The sequence below is a fragment of the Bos grunniens genome, chromosome 20 (assembly GCF_055505025.1).
Source record: "Bos grunniens cultivar Pamir isolate PY7600 chromosome 20, Bosgru_T2T1.0, whole genome shotgun sequence".
Taxonomy (NCBI): domain Eukaryota; kingdom Metazoa; phylum Chordata; class Mammalia; order Artiodactyla; family Bovidae; genus Bos; species Bos grunniens.
The window spans coordinates 20,752,951-20,768,320 of record NC_141184.1 but is presented as its reverse complement, the minus strand read 5'-3'; the positions used below and the strand labels follow the sequence as shown (position 1 = coordinate 20,768,320).

At 37.3% G+C, this 15,370-nt stretch overlaps 1 protein-coding gene across 2 annotated transcripts in view; it reads left to right on the top strand.

Moving 5' to 3' along the window:
* The window catches only part of CDH12 (cadherin 12), a 1,181,755-nt gene that overhangs the window by 723,648 nt on the left and 442,737 nt on the right, over window positions 1-15,370 (top strand). The gene's annotated exons all lie outside the window — the stretch shown is intronic.

Below are 15,370 nucleotides of genomic sequence, written 5' to 3'. Positions count from 1 at the left end.
TTGCTCCTAGGGGACTTCACCTGTGTGTGCCTGAGTGTTGCATAAGAGTAATTTGTTGTAAACTACACATACTTATTGGAGAAGGCAATGGCACCCCACTCCAGTACTCTTGCCTGGAAAATCCCATGGATGGAGGAGCCTGGTGGGCTGCAGTCCATGGGGTCGCTAAGAGTCGGACACGACTGAGCGAATTCACTTTCACTTCTCACTTTCATGCATTGGAGAAGGAAATGGCAACCCACTCCAGTGTTCTTGCCTGGAGAACCTCAGGGACGGGGAGAGCCTGGTGGGCTGCTGTCTATGGGGTTGCACAGAGTTGGACACGACTGAAGCGACTTAGCAGCAGCAGCAGCAGCAGCACACACACTTATTAGCAACACCACTGATTTATAAAAAGAATATCTTAAAAGAAAAAGATATCTTGAATTGGTAACTAAAAACCAAGATCTGATCCTAATGACTTATCTGTATATGTTTCCTTTTTTTTTAAAAACTATGAAATTCCCAATCTGAATATCTTTTTTTTATTTATTTTTATTTTTTTTATTAATTTTATTTTATTTTTAAACTTTACATAATTGTATTAGTTTTGCCAAATATCAAAATGAATCCACCACAGGTATACATGTGTTCCCCATCCTGAACCCTCCTCCCTCCTCCCTCCCCATACCATCCCTCTGGGTTGTCCCAGTGCACTAGCCCCAAGCATCCAGTATCGTGCATTGAACCTGGACTGGCATCTCGTTTCATAGAAAGATGGTAACGATAACCCTGTAAACGAGACAGCAAAAGAGACACTGACGTATAGAACAGTCTTATGGACTTTGTGGGAGAGGGAGAGGGTGGGAAGATTTGGGAGAATGGCATTGAAACATGAATATCTTTTTTTTAAACTTTCTATTTTATATTGGAGTATTCCCTAGTGGCTCAGACAGTAAAAAAATCTGGCTGCACTGCAGGAACCCTGCGTTCAGTCCCTGGGCTGGGAAGATCCTATGCACAAGAGAGTGGCTACCCACTCCAATATTCTTGCCTGTAGAATTCCATGGACAGGGGAGCCTGGTGGGCTACAGTCCATAAGGTCTCAAAGAGCCAGACATGACTGAGAGACTAACAATCTTCATCTTCTTCAATCAGTCGGTGATTACTAATGTTGTGATACTTTCAGGTGTACAGCAAAGTGATTCAGTTATACATAAACACATAGCTATTCTTTTTCAAATTCTCTTCCCATTTAGACTATTGCATTGAGCATAGTTCCCTGTGCTATACAGTCTTCATTGGTTATTCATTTAAAATATGGCAGTGTATACATTCAATCTCAAACTCCTTAACTATCCGTTTGTTTTATAAATATGTATCTTAAATAAAATAATATACTTGAAGTTGAATAACTTTCTCTTCTTCAAGAAATTTACTGATACTTTTCATTACCTTTTTGTATTATTAAATAGTTTTCCTAACATATATTTTAATCTATCTTACTCCAAATTGAAAGATAAATATTCAAATCTCTATCAACTGCATCATTAAACGTTAATTTGTTGTTTCCTAGGCACCCCACTCCAGTACTTTTGCCTAGAAAATCCCATGGATGGAAGAGCCTGGTAGGCTGCAGTCCATGGGGTCGCTAGAGTCAGACACGACTGAGCGACTTCACTTTCACTTTTCACTTTCATGCATTGGAGAAGGAAATGGCAACCCACTCCAGTGTTCTTGCCTGGAGAATCCCAGGGACAGGGAAGCCTGGTGGGCTGCCGTCTGTGGGGTCACACAGAGTCAGACACGACTGAAGTGACTTAGCAGGAACCCCACTCTAGTACTCTTGCCTGGAAAATCCCATGGACAGAGGAGGCTGGTAGGCTGCAGTCCATGGGGTTGCTAAGAGTCGGACACGACTGAGCGACTTCACTTTCACTTATCACTTTCCTGCATTGGAGAAGGAAATGGCAACCCACTCCAGTGTTCTTGCCTGGAGAATCCCAGGGACGGGGGAGCCTGGTGGGCTATTATCTATGGGGTCGCACAGAGGCGGACACGACTGAAGCGACTTAGCAACAGTAGCAGCAGCAGTGTCTCATACAGGTTTTTTATTTTTTTATTTTTTATTTTTTGGCTGCTAGGTATATTTTTATTATTAAATTTATTTTTTATTGAGGTAACATTGGTTTATAATGTAACTTATGTTTCACATGTGCAAAATTATATTTTTTATTTCTGTAGATGTTAATGCCACAGTGTGCTCACCACCACAAATTTAATTTCCATCCCATCACCACTTTGAAAACTATGCATTGTGTCCACAGAATGGTGGCTTTATCTTTCACAGGAATGTAAAATAGATATATGAATCAAGTTTCATTGTCTTTATCTATAAACATTCAATGAGATTTGACTCTATGTTTGATATTGACTTCCGATTTTTTCTCTGATATCAGATCAAAAGGAAGTGGACAACTTGACACTGTTAAAATTAGGAGTCTTCATGAATGGAAATACTTTTTGACTTAAAAAAAAAGCTCCTTATATATTCCTTATAATGTTATTGACTTTGAAAGAGGCTGTGTTACTTTTGCCTAAATTTTATGCTCCATGTATAAGAAGGTAGTACAAAATTAAGATACCTAATAATGTTAGGCACTTAAGTCTGCCAGGAGAATCTACACAAGGGCATCTAGGGAGAAAAAAATTCCCATAAGAGGATGCCCAAATGAATTTCTATCAAGTGTATTTTGAACCAAATGTATAACTCAAGTGTGTTTCCTCAAAATGCACTGGGAATTTTGAATGTGTTCAGTTTAACTAGGATCCCTTGTTTGTTGCTGTAAAGTCCCTCAACCTTATTTTGCACTAATTTTAATGAAAATCACAGAGCAATGTCTTCCTTGGGTGTCATAAAATGTATCAACAGTTGCATGTAGATGAAAAAAAATCTCTTGTGTGGAATATATGTAAATGGAACTGGTCTATCAGCACGTCCTTCATTCCATGTTTCAGTGATGGATGATCAGTAAAATTCCTAGTGCAGTATAAAATAAAATACCTTGCTGCATTCTCAGATTATTTGCCCATGGAGCATCTTCACTTACTTTATAAGAAATAAGCATCAGTGTTCTCTCACTTATGTACCTAAATATGCTTGAGACAAGGAATGGTAAAAACATCATCCATGCTCTGTGAAAGGAGACATACTACAAATGTCAAGGGAAAGTTCTTTCTGATTCTACAGTACATAGCTATTTCTTCCAAACAATTTAGAATTCAGGTTGCATGCCAATAGCTACTTCACTTTCGCTTTTCACTTTCATGCATTGGAGAAGGAAATGGGAACCCACTCCAGTGTTCTTGCCTGGAGAATCCCAGAGGCGGGAGAGCCTGGTGGGCTGCCGTCTATGGGGTCGCACAGAGTCGGACACGACTGAAGCGACTCAGCAGCAGCAGCAGCCAATAGCTTATGTGGGCCTTTTCTTTAAGAAGAAGTTTCGTATGAAGACTTGATATATGTATCAGATAGAAAGAAAATTCTGTATTTTTGTTGTTACTTGTTTTTGAAGATGAGCAAATGGAATATTTATTTGCAAAGAATGAGAGGGAGGACAAAGATTTATAAGTAAACACCCTGAGATATACTGAATTCTGACAGAATACGGAAACAATCAAAAATATTTCTTGAATGCTATTAACTAAACATTATGCTGAAGAATTGATGCTTTTGAACTGTGGTGTTGGAGAAGACTCTTGAGAGTCCCTTGGACTACGAGGAGCATCAATTCTTCAGTGTTCAGCTTTCTTTATAGTTCAACTCCCACATCCATACATGACTACTGGAAAAACTTAGTGTTGACTAGACAGACCTTTGCTGGCTAAGTAATGTCTCTGCTTTTCCATATGCTGTCTTAATTGGTCATAACTTTTCTTCCAAGGAACAGGTGTAAAAAAAAATAAAATAAAATAAACATTATGCTAATGAAGGGCTTCCCTGGTGGCTCAGTCCATAAAGAATCTACCTGCAATGCAAGACAACTGGGTTTGATCCCTGGGTCAGGAAGATCCCCTAGAGAAGGAAATGACAACCCACTCCAGTATTCTTGCCTGGAGAATTCCATGGACAGAAGATGTTAGCACACTACAATCCATGGGATCTCAAGAGTCAGACAGGACTTAGCAACTAAACCACTACAATCCATGGGATCTCAAGAGTCAGACAGGACTTAGCAACTAAACCACTACCATCACCATGCTAATGAAACTAGGCTTTAAGAAAAAACTTGAATTGGCTTCATTGTCCCCGTGGAAAAATGACGAATAATGGGCTACTCCTCGGGGGAGCATGACATTCACAGACAGAGGAACATGGCCAGCTGAGGCCTTGACTTTGTCTAGCTCTAATACAGGAAGCCAGTCTGGGCAGTCTATGTAAAAAGAGGGCGGAGTATTCAAGAAATTTTTTTTCCTCACTTCCAGTTAATTTTCTCTTTTTCAGAAGTTACCGTTTTCTGCATTCATTTTTGTATTTATATCAGTGGCACTTTCTCCTTATTTGCTTTGGGTCACCAGCTGTGCAATTACTATGAATGGAAACCTTAGACCCAGAGAAAATGTCTTGCTATAGCTGTTGGGGCATGATTGAACTGGGAGCTCAAGGAAGAGGGTATTTATGGTTCTGAAATTATATTCTGCCTTGAACTTTAGCCCAGTTCAAAGTGAACATTGTTTTTTTTTTTTAATTCAATTTTTATTTTCTATCAGAGTATAGTTGATTTCTTTGGAAGGAATGATGCTAAAGATGAAACTCCAGTACTTTGGCCACCTCATGCGGAGAGCTGACTCATTGGAAAAGACTCTGATGCTAGAAGGGATTAGGGTCAGGAGGAGAAGGGGATGACAGAGGATGAGATGGCTGGGTGGCATCACTGACTCGATAGACGTGAGTCTGAGTGAACTCCGGGAGTTGGTGATGGACAGGGAGGCCTGGCGTGCTGAGATTCATGGGGTCGCAAAGAGTCGGACACGACTGAGTGACTGATCTGATCTGATAGTTGATTTGGGGCTTCCCAGGTGGCTTAGTGGGTAAAGAAACTGCCTGCAATGCAAGAGATGCAGGAGATATGGGTTCAATCCCTGCGTCAGAAAGATCCCCTGGAGGAGGGCACAGCAACCCACTCCAGTATTCTTGCCTGGAAAACTCCATGGACAGAGGAGCTTGGCGGGGTACAGTCTATAGGTTGGAAAGAGACACAACTGAAGTGATTGAGCACGCATGATTTGCAATGTTTTGTTAGTTTCAGCTATATAGCAAAGTGATCCAGTTATACATATACATGTCTTCATTCTTTTTCAGATTCTTCTCCCATGTAGGTTATTAAAGAATATAGAGTTCCCTGTTCTATGTTGATTATGTTTCATACATAGTAGTATATATATGTTAATCCCAAACTCTTAGTTTATCCTTTTCCCCTCACATTCCTCCTCTTGTTACCATATATTTGTTTTTAAAGACTGTGAGTCTATTTCTGTTTTGTAAATAAGTTCATTTATATCTTTTTTCAACTTATACATGTAAGTGATATCATATGCTACTTGTCTGGCTTACTTACTTCACTTAGTATGATAATGTCTAAGTACTTTCATATTGCTGCAAATGGCATTGTTTCATTCTTTTTTATGGCTGAAAAGTATTCCACTGTATTAATCTCTTTGTACTACTTCTTCTTTATCCTCTATCGAGGAACATTTAAGTTGCTTCCATGTCTTGGCTATTGTAAATACTGTTGCAATGAACATTGGGGTGCATATCTCTTTTCTAATTATGGTTTTCTCTGGATATATGCCCAGGAGTGGAACTGCTAGGTTGGACAGTAGTTCTATTTTTAGTTTTATAATGAACCTCCCTTCTGTCTTCCATAGTGATTGTACCAATTTACATTCCCATCAACTGTGTAGGAGGGTTACCTTTTCTCTACACCTTCTCCAGCATTTATTGTTTGTAGACTTTTTCACAGTGGTCATTCTGACCAGTGTGAAATGATATGTTATTGTAGTTTTTAATTGCATTTATCTGACCATTAGAGATGTTGAACATTTTTTTTCAATGTGATTTTTGGTCTCTGTATGTCTTCTTTGGAGAAAAATCTATCAAGATCTTCTGCCCATTTTTTGATTGGGATGCTTCTTTGATATTGTACTGCATATGCTGTTTGTATATTTCAGAGATAAACCCCTTGTCAGTCACTTTGTTGGCAAATACTTTCTTCCATTCTGTAGGTTGTCTTTTCATTTTGTTTGTGGTTTCTTTGCTGTGCAAAAGCTTTTAGTTTTAATTAGGCAGTTACATGTAAACTGGATAGCTACATGTAAAAAAAAATAAAATTAGAACAGTCTCTGATACCATACACAAAAATAAACTCAAAATGGATTAAAGACCTAAATTTAAGACCAAATACTATAAAACTCTGAGGGGAAAACATAGGCAGAATACTCTCTGACAAAAATCATATCAATATCTTTTTGGATCCACCTCTTAGAGTAATGAAAATAAAAATAAGAATAATATCATGTTGCATTGTGATGGAGTGAACAGTAGACTGGGCTTCCTCTTCTCAGTAGGAATGTCAGAATGAACTGTTTCCTAAAGGACCAAACTGTGCCTTCTTTTCAGAAGCTTGCTTCTGAATTTAATAGAGATCTGAATGCTAAAATAAATAAATAAACAAATGGGACTGATTAAACTTGAAAGTGCACATTGTAAGTTTTTATTAGTGATAATCAAATAACATATTTTTGGAAATGAAAAGCTATGTTTAGTTTAAAAACAGGATCAATTTTATCAATCCATCTCAATATTTCCTTTCAATTTAAACTCTATCAAGAACAAGAATGATTTTATCAGCCCTTAGGAATGTAGCACAAACTATACATTTTAGGTGTGTGGCCTTATTTAATATTCCTTGCAATGTTAAGGACAGGTATTATTACTCATTTATAAATGAAAAAACTGAGTTAGGAGGCATTCAATGACTTGCCTAAAATCAAGGCCCTAGTGATTCACAGAACTGGCAAATCAGACTCAGGTCTCTCTAATCCTTGATTTTGTGTTTTTAAATCCCTAGGCTATTTAATAGTTCCTTTTCAAACTGGCCGTACTTCATATACTGTTGCTGTTGTTCAGTCACTCAGTGGTGTCCAACACTGCAAGCCCATGGGCTGCAGCATGCCAGGCTTCCCTGTTCTTCACAATCTCCTGCAGCTTGTTCAGATTTATGTCCATTGAGTCAGTGATGCCATCCAACTATCTCATCCTCCGGCATCCCTTTCTCCTCCTGCTTTCAGTCTTTCCCAGAATCAGGATCTTTTCCAATGAGTCAGTTCTTCGCATCAAGTGGCCAAAGTGTTGGACTTTCAGCTTCAGCATCAGTCCTTCAGGTGAATATTCAAGATTGATTTCCTTTAGGACTGACTGGTTTGATCTTGCAGTGCAAGGGACTCTCAAGAGTCAAAAGCATCAATTCTTCAGCTCTCAGCCTTCTTTATGGTCCAATTCTCACATCCATACATGACTACTGGAAAAACCATAGCTTTGACTAGATGGAACTTTGTCAGCTGTTTAATATGCTGTCAAGGTTTGTCATAGTGTTTCTTCCAAGGAGCAAGAGTCTTTTAATTTCATGGCTGCAATCACCATCTGCAGTGATTTTGGAGCCCAAGAAAATAAAGTCTGTCACTGTTTCCATTGTTTCCCCATCTATTTTCCATGAAGTGATAGGTCCAGATGCCATGATATTAGTTTTCTGAATGTTGAGTTTTAAGCCAAATTTTTTACCTCCTCTTTCACCTTCATCTTTAGTTCTTCTTCGCTTTCTGTCATAAGGGTGATGTCATCTGCATATCTGAGGTTATTGATATTTCTCTCAGCAATCTTCATTCCAGCTTGTGCTTCATCCAGCCCAGCATTTCTCATGATGTACACCGCATATACGTTAAATAAGCAGGGTGACAATATATAGGTTTGCTGTACTGCTTTCCCAAATTTGGACCAGTCCATTTTTTCAATCATAACATTAAAATAAATCACTCATGGCTCCTTCTATTCTAGTAATTGTCCCACAGTGTCCTCGTAAAGACTGATTCCCTTATCTTTTTTTTTTTATTTTTAAACTTTACATAATTGTATTAGTTTTGCCAAATATCAAAATGAATCCGCCACAGGCATACATGTGTTCCCCATCCTGAACCCTCCTCCCTCCTCCCTCCCCACACCATCCCTCTGGGTCGTCCCAGTGCACCAGCCCCAAGCATCCAGTATCGCGCATCAAACCTGGACTGGCAACTCGTTTCTTACATGATATTCTACATGTTTCAATGTCACTCTCCCAAATCTTCCCACCCTCTCCCTCTCCCACAGAGTCCATAAGACTGTTCTATACATCAGTGTCTCTTCTGCTGTCTCGTACACCAGGTTATTGTTACCATCTTTCTAAATTCCATATATATGTGTTAGTATACTGTATTTATGTTTTTCCTTCTGGCTGATTCCCTTATCTTTTTATTTATTTATTTTTTTTGAAGGAGGGGCACATCTCTGATTTCTTAACTGCTTTCTTGAACCTTTCAATTTAATGGCCTTGCAGAATCACTTTTGACTTTCTGAATTTTTAATGTTCAACTTAAACTTCAGTTCTATCTTGCTCAACTTACTTAGTTTGTCCTATGACTGTGTAATAGTAGCCATACTGACCCTCCATAGCACTAATACCATAGCCCCTTTTTTTCATGGCAGCACCAGGAAGGCATCTTGGTGATCAGCATGAGATATAGCAAATGCTAACTACAGTTAAAATATTTGGGTTTCATTGCATTGTACAAGACAAAAACTCCTGCCTCCCTTGCTTTCTGATGTCATTACCAACATATTGCTCTTCCCTTTTACAACCAAAAATATTTAGAGTAATGTGTACAGAACAGAATTGCTGTACTGTACTTCTGGTGTTTCTATCCTATTTACTTTTCAACTCAATTAGTTTCATTTTTATCTAATTCCAATAAGGATACACTGGATAATTCCAGAAGGAAATTCTAATCACCAAATTTTATGGACAATATTTTATTTAAGCTGCATCTTGATTCACCACTTTCTTCTCAAATGTCTCACTTTGTCATTACCTAACACTCTTGTCTTCTGTCTATACTTATACTGTTGCTGTTTAGTCGCTAATTCATGTCCAGCTCTTTGTGGCCCCATGGACTGTAGCCTGCCAGGCTCCACTGTCTATGGGATTTTCCAGGCAAGAGTATTGGAGCAGGTTTCCATTTACTTCCGCAAAGGATCTTCCTGACCCAGGGATCAAACTGAAGTCTCCTGCATCTCCTGCATTGCAAGTGGATTCATTACCACCGAGCCACTTGTGATTTGGTTCTAAGAAACAATTCAGCTGCCTAGTATTCAAACAACATAATGCTATCAAAAAGCCTGAAAGCCTTAGCATTTATATATTAGACTAGATTGAAGAGACAATTATCTTTAGCCTACAATTTCATGATAGTATAGAAAACCAGTGATCTTCAGACAATAAATTTGTACTATACTGCTAAATATTTTAAAGTGATTTTTACCTCTTTGTAAAGAAGGGGTCAAAATAATTGCAATTTTTTTTAATGAAACCTGAGATTCACTCAGAGTTAATAAAATGAATCAGTGACCCAAATCTATGTACTCTCAAAATAATTAGTTTTACCCAGTTTCCCAGGATTAACAAAAGAATTTAAAAAATAAAGTTTATATATAAGAAGATATTTTTTACAACAGCATCAAATAAAGAAAACAGAGTTTTAGATATGTAGCTTTTCCCTAGAACATTTCTTGAAACTGTTTACTGAAATTATTACATAAGCTGTTTATGTGTTAGTTGCTCTGTCATGTCTGACTCTTTGCAACCCCATGAACTGTATCCTTACAGCCTCCTCTGTCCATGGAATTCTCCAGGAAAGAATACTGGAGCAATTTGCCATGCCCTTCTCCAGGGCATCTTCCTGACTGCAATCGAACCTGGGTCTCCTAAATTGCAGGCAGAGTTTTTACAGTCTGAACTATTACATATGCTAGTCATTTCATATTCATTTCCTCGTGCTCAAATCCCTCCATTCTCCTTCTAAAATGTATTTCCATGGCTCAGCCTCTCTGTGTTCTCAGCACATCTATGGCTTTATCTACTACTCTTTTTATCAGTGACTCCCAAATTTGTTTCACCAGGTCATTGCTCTCTTTGAACAATGTGTTTTATCTCCATATCCCTCTGACTTCTTCCTGTCAAACAATTTAAATTCAGCTTTGTAACATGTTGACTAAGAATTCACCACAAACTGTTCCTTCTCCTCCACTCTCCCCCTATAATTATAACTTAAAAGAATAATTATTTGCCCTTGTGGCTTCTCTTTCCTCTGACTCAACTCAGCCAGTAAGAAACAAGCCATGAATTAGTCTCATAAATATTTCACAATTTCACCTCCTCTTTAATCAAATCACTATTGCCTTAGTCAATATTCTATATCTAGGCAAGAGCCTAGACAATTACAATAACCTTCTAACAAATCCTCCTGTCTTTAGAACACCCTCACTCCTTCAGTTTCTTTTATTTTCTGATGTGTATAATTTTTAAAAACAAACAGACAAAATTAACTGTGTTCCTACCCTGCATAATCTTTGGTACCTTTCTTTTTTTGATATAAATTTATTTATTTTAATTAAAGCAATCTATAGATTCAGTGCAATCCCTATCAAGCTACCAATGGTATTTTTCACAGAGCTAGAACAAATAATTTCACAATTTGTATGGAAACACAAAAAATCTTTGGTACCTTTCTTTATGACAGAAAACATATTCATTTTTTCCAGTGAGTACTTATAGAGACTGAACTATCTAACAGGCTGGGCACCAAAGAAACCACAGTGATACTGAAGCAGCACTTAAAGGGTAGACAAGAGAGACCTCAATCAAATAACTCAGCAAACAAATGTAAAATTACAATCTAACATATGTTAGAAGCATATATTGAAGAGATCTGAGGAATCTGGCAAGTCAGGCAAAGAGATTTCAAATTGAAATCTGAAGAGTGACAAAAGCCAGGTTACATTTTTTTTAAAAAGTCATATATATAAAACACAATAGACAAATGAGCACATCCCTTAAAAGGGAAGAGGCCAGTATATGTGAACACAAAAAACAAATAGATGAGTGCAACTAGATATTCAGGGCTGTATTAAGCCATAAGTTTGGACTTCATCCTAGATTCAAAGGAAATAAGTTGAAGGCTTAAGTGTAGAGGGAAAGTGATAAGATTATAAAACAAATTGGAAGAGGCCAAGGTGGGTATGGGGAGAGTGAACCAAAGGTATTGACAAGAGATGAAGATAGCTTAGGATATACATATTGTAGTGATTATAAAGAGAAGCAGCAAAACCTAAGGGGTATTTTAGGAGCAGATTCTTAATTTGTATCTAAACATTTTAAGATACCTGTTAATGAATTGAATGGAGGAAACATTTTAAGGTCTTGTTAATGGATTGAATGGAAGAGAAGAATCAAAGAGAGGGAAATATCAAGAATGACTCCTAGAGGTATAGTTTGCAGAAATAGATGAATGTAGGTACCATTCTTTGAAAATGGAGACCAGGAAAGAAGGTGGGTATTAGAGGAAGAAACAGGGCTAGAAGATGATGTCTGCTTTTGTGTACTTGAGATACAATGCACCTATGAAACATAAAACATGATGGTGTCAAAGAATGTAAGGAAATCATTGAGTATATAGAATAACACTGAAAGATTTATACTGGAGATAAGCATATAAATAAAAATTTTAGAGACACTGGCACACAAGTGGTTATTAGAAGTGTAGGCATCAGTGTGATTATATAGAAAGATAATGTAGATCTCCATGGAACGATTGCCAAAGACAAGTCTTTGAGAATTTCATCACCTAATGTCTATATAGAAGATGATACAACCTAAGAAGACTGCAAAAAGAGTGGTGGGGAAAAATGGTAAGAGGAAAAACAGGAGAGTACTCTGTGACAAATATGAGAAGTATTTCAAGGTGAAGGGAGTAACCAAGTATCTTGAATGATCAAGTACCTTGAGTGGTCAAAAAAATTCTGCAAGTGTATATTAGATGTGTCCACTCAAGCTGTATGGATGACTTTATCAACAACTTTTGAAGTAATGGGGCTTCCCAGGTGGCTCAGAGGTTAAAGTATCTGCCTGCTATGCAGGAGACCTGGGTTTGATCCCTGGGTCAGGAAGATCCCCTGGAGAAGGAAATGGCAACCCTTTCCAGTATTCTTGCCTGGAGAATCCCATGGATCGAGGAGCCTGGCGGGCTACAGTCCACAGGGTTGCAAAGAGTCAGACATGACTGAGCGACTTCAATTTGAAGTAATAGGAACCTGAAGGTAAGTTAGAAAAAGTTTAGAATCTTGGTGAGAGAAGTGAATGAAGATTCAGATAGTATATAATGCTTCTTCATATTTTGCCTGTGAGGGAGAACAGAGAATGATATGCTACCCATCAGAAAGTCTGTTTGTTCACTTGTTTAAATGACTTCAATGCATTTATATACCCAGATAAAATATTTGACTAAGAAATCGATGTCAAAATCATAAAAGGGAGAAAGCATAATTCAGCCCAAAATTATGTGAAATTGGATATCTAACAAAAATTGTAACCCTGTATATGTGAAAAAAACAACTGTAGAGCAGTAAACCTTGTTATAGATTCTGTTGGACACAACTGAGCGACTTCACTTTCACTTTCCACTTTCATGCATTGGAAAAGGAAATGGCAACCCACTCCAGTGTTCTTGCCTGGAGAATCCCATGGATGGAGAAGCCTGGTAGGCTGCAGTCCATGGGGTTGCACAGAGTCGGACATGACTGAAGCAATGCAGCAGCAGCAGCAAATAACTATAACTTATGCCCTAAAAGAAACTCCAATACAAAAGTTAAATTTTCCATCAAGTATCGAAAACTTTTAATGAAAGGACTGTCTTACATAGGAGAGGAGATAACTCATCTATTAAGATGAAAAAAAATAAAGTTTATTATAGTTTTAGGTGAATTTCTATATTTGAAGAAAAAAAAAAGAGAGAGAGAGAGAGAGAAAGTGGGCTAGTTCCCTATGTGTATATTTAGTTTTCTCCACTAAGTAGATGAAAAGGTCACCTCCTGAAAAAGTAGCTGAAAGATAGTAGCTGAGGAAATTGAGTGACTGTGGGGTGTCTTACATAGAAAAAGTAGCAACACTAAGTTGCCAAATAATCGAGGTTCTAGGTTATTTCCTAGGTTATCTGTGATATCATTCACATTCACAGCAGATGTTTCAGAGACAGAAAATCTCAGAGAGTTTCCAGTTTCCTTGCTTAACGATGGAAGTGAGCAAGAGTAAATCTCAATCCATCCTCAACTGTCTTTCTTCCTTGGACTCACAGTCTTCCAAGGGAGGTTTCTTACATCCAACCAAGTTCCTCTGACCTTAAATTCCCCTTCCCCTCTGTCACATATGGTTGTTGCTTCTTCTGCTTGATAAACCTGCCCACTCTGTTTAGAGAACTAATGCTACTCATTCTTTAAGATGCAGGTCTCATAATTATCTCACTCTTATTCCTTCCCTAAGCTTCTAAAGTCTAGAACTTTGTAGGTACTCAATTAATAGATGGAAGGGAGATTTTGATTAATCATTTAACTTAGGTGTGAGTTTATTTTGAACTTGTTTATGATGACCATGTTTAATTTTGCAGCACAATTGATTTTTATCCAGTGGGAATGCTAACATGATCAAATTGCAAAACATTTTTAAAAACATTCTAGCACACAGCAGTTACCACAGACCATCATTTTTAAAAAACTTCTAGCTAACAATCTTTAGATTTAATATATTGTACTTTGGAAAAATTCTAAGTTGAATTTTAGATTTGTATTAAAATAACTTCTGAAACATTTGTCTTCCAACTTTAAGATAATGAGCTAAATATCATAGTGTACATTTAATTTCAATTAAACACTTTAAAGACAAATTGCAGAAAAACTTTAAATGATTTCTATTTATAGTACTAAATCTTTTCTTATTGTATAAATGCAATTAACCTGCTTCAAAGAATATCTACAAGATGTCGTAAACACATATTTGATAACAACACAAATAATCATATTCAAATTAGTTTTGTTTCCTTTTAGATTCATTAATTTGAAGGAAAGCACCACCAGGAATAGATGTCCAAGCACAGAGAGATGAATTCCATCTTGGACTGATGAATGAGTAATCTGAGTAGCTATGGTCATCATCGGCTTCCTCATTACCATGATTTCTTAGCTGCCTAATATGTATTGGATGCTTCTCTAAGACCATTTATGAGATTATTTTTATCCTAGGGAGGGTAGGTACTGTCACCCTTATATCCCTGATAATGAGCTATATTTCAAAAATTTGTGTTTGAATTTGAACTCAGGTCTATTTGAGTCCCCACGTCAAATAGTCCCCACCACAATCTTAACCATTGTGTAAAGTTGTCTTTTTAAACTATCACAGAGATTTTCAAATGTAAATCATTTTACTGCATCTGTTATTATAAAACTGTAACCTATTTGTTAAATGAGATTTGAAAGTAGATATAATAAACTAGAAAAGAAAAATACCTTTAATCCCAATTCATAATTGAAGGTTTTTTTTTTTTTTTTTTTCTCAGTCTTCTTTTGGTAATAAAGAACCACAGAACAGTCCAGATTGCTTCTCACTGTTGTGAAGCTGGGGCTTCCCTGGTGGCTCAGTTGGTAAAGAATCTGCCTGCAATGCAAGAAGCCCAGGTCTTATCCCTGGCTTGGGAAGATCCCCTGGAGAAGGAAATGGCAATCCACTCCAGTACTCTTGCCTGGGAAATCCCGTGGATAGAGTAGAGCAGGGCAGGCTACAGTCCATGGGGTCACAAGTCAGACAGGACTTAGTGACTAAACACCACCACCATTGTGAAGTTAAAAATAATTCATAATACTCAGAGTTTGTAGTATTTGGGAGCAAAGTACAACTCCATGGGCTTATCAGTAAGAGTAGAAATTGGCACAGACTTTCAGAATGGCAACCTGACACTGTGTGTTAAATGTTAACACTACGTATCCAATAATTTCAGCTTAATTATGGAAATAATTTAAAAAAGGTACAAAGATGTATGAATGAAATGTTCACTTCATTGCATTGCTGATTATAGTGTAAAAAGTTTTATACACCAGAAAAATAGACATTTAAGAAAATTTTCAAATAAAATTTACAGAAATAAACAGTCTAAAAAAAAAAAAAGAAAATTTTCCTGAAAAAAATTACTGTTCATAAAT